General features: G+C 38.1%; 1 pseudogene; it reads right to left on the minus strand.

Moving 5' to 3' along the window:
• Nucleotides 1-576: 576 nt before the first annotated feature.
• On the minus strand, nt 577-1,264 carry LOC147502167 (fructose-bisphosphate aldolase 1, cytoplasmic pseudogene; annotated as a pseudogene).
• Between the last annotated feature and the right edge of the window lie 883 nt (nt 1,265-2,147).

The following is a 2,147-nucleotide window of genomic DNA, read 5'->3' on the forward strand; positions in this document are numbered from 1 at the left end:
ATCCTTCTTATGAAACTTCTTTTTTTGGTGGTGTGACTTCTGGTGGAAGAATTGAGCTTCAAAGCTTTGTCGCTAGTCATAAGAAGTCTCCAAGATTTGTAACAATGGGAGCTATAAAGGAGAGTGACGGTGATGGTCGTAGAGTTTCTTTAGCTGAAGAATGAGATCCTCTATTAGACTCCAAATTCAATCGTTATGTCAACAAGAATAGAATCAAAGATGAATCCAGGGGAAAAATATATGGAGTTGTATACACCACCTAAACTCTCATTGACATTAGCATGAAGCCTAATCCAAATGAAAATGGCGAAAAATACAACAGTCAACACATACACTATAAAGAGGTTCAAAAAAGAGCAAAACATAAAATTCATCAGAGAAAGCATTAAAACAAGACAAATCACTTGGAGAGAAACATTCGAACTCAACAAACATGCCCCCCAAAATTATTAAATCAGCCTCACTCAACTATGCAGGAAAAAAGATCTAAACACTAAGCCTTAAAGACAGACTTTATCTCCAATTTTTTCCCTCGTATCTACTCATAAAATCGCAATACTAAAACACAAAACTTCATCAATACTTGTAATCCTTGACATGAAGGCCTTTTGAAGCACCATCTCCAACAGTTGCATCACCCTTGTAGGTACCAAGGGTGGCCTCTGAGTTTGCCTTACACCTTGCGAGGAAGGCAGCGCCTTCTCCCACATTTTCCACTTTTCCGGACCATGCCTTGAGAGTACTCTGGCGAGAGCACATCCAAAGGAGAATGAGAGTGACCATGGCTTCTTTCCTTTGAGCTGGTTCATTGCATTAAGGTTAATTGTGGCCTGCTCTTCATTCGTCACCGACAAGAACACCACCACAGAGGACAAATTGGGGGCATTGTTTTGTTACCAAGGCACACACCGTATTTAGCAATGACCTCCAGGGGCTACTTTCTTGGCATCGAACTAGGAGTCACCATGTTGGGCTTCAATAGAGTTCCCTTGAGCGTAACCTTGTGGTCATTCAATGCCTTGTAACAGCAGCAAGTACTCGCCGACCACATCAAAGACAACGGTCAATGTCATGAGATCCATCAACCAAGATCTCTGCTCAACGATTGGAACCAAACCATTTTCTTGACAGATGATGGCATACCGGCCAAACCATTAGCATTCTCATTAATTGATGCTTTGGATAGACGCTTCCCAATTGTTCCAAAGAGACTCATCAAGAAGAAGGATACCCTTCCGTGGGTGTACATTGGCAATGAGTTCATCTACAAGGTTAGAAAAAGGAGGATTATTAAAAAAATTCGAAAGACACAAATTAATGGATATATAATCATAGCCTAAAACCTTAAAAAGTAAATAAATATTTACAATTGATTGATTAGAAACAAACAGAAATCACCTGATTAGCAAACAAAATAAACACTGCATCATTTCTTCTATGGATAAATTGGAGAAAAAATAAAACAAATCAAGCCAAACAAGAACTTTATGTAAGCAAAGAAAAGACATTCAACCTACACCCCTCAAGCCACTAATAACAACTTTAAAAGCAGGGCTATCCGAAATTTGCACATATTCAAGTTTGCAAATTTCCATTTTATATTAGTAACAATAAATAAAATGTGGACAGCCTATGGAAATAACAATAGATAAAGATGGTCAAATCAACCATTTTCAACCATGTTGCATCCCATTCTAATGCTTTAGCAAGATCGCATGCCACACTTGGACCTCCTGAACTGTTGACCTTGTCGTGCATTCTCGTCAACGAAAGAAGGGTAATTGAGAACCACAGCAGAAGTAATACACTTGTAGGATAACCAAAGAAATACCTCTTGAGGTGACAATGAAACATTCATATCAAACAAATGATCGTGAGCCCTATTTAGCAAAATGTTACAACTAAAGTCGCTCTAATATGAACTCCTATCTCCAACACATTAAGATTACACCTTAAATAAATCAAAACCCAAATAAAACATGACTACAAGTTTAGTTGGAAAATCATAATTTAGAGAGGTGTTTTAATTTAAAAGGCTTGGAAATTCAAGAGAGAGAGAGAAAAATAGATCGAGAGAAAACCCGACTGTTTGAATCCTTCTTCTTCGGCACTTGAAACGGGGTTGAATTTCGGAGATGGTTAAGTTT

Source organism: Coptis chinensis, chromosome 4 (assembly GCF_015680905.1).
Source record: "Coptis chinensis isolate HL-2020 chromosome 4, ASM1568090v1, whole genome shotgun sequence".
Lineage (NCBI taxonomy): Eukaryota > Viridiplantae > Streptophyta > Magnoliopsida > Ranunculales > Ranunculaceae > Coptis > Coptis chinensis.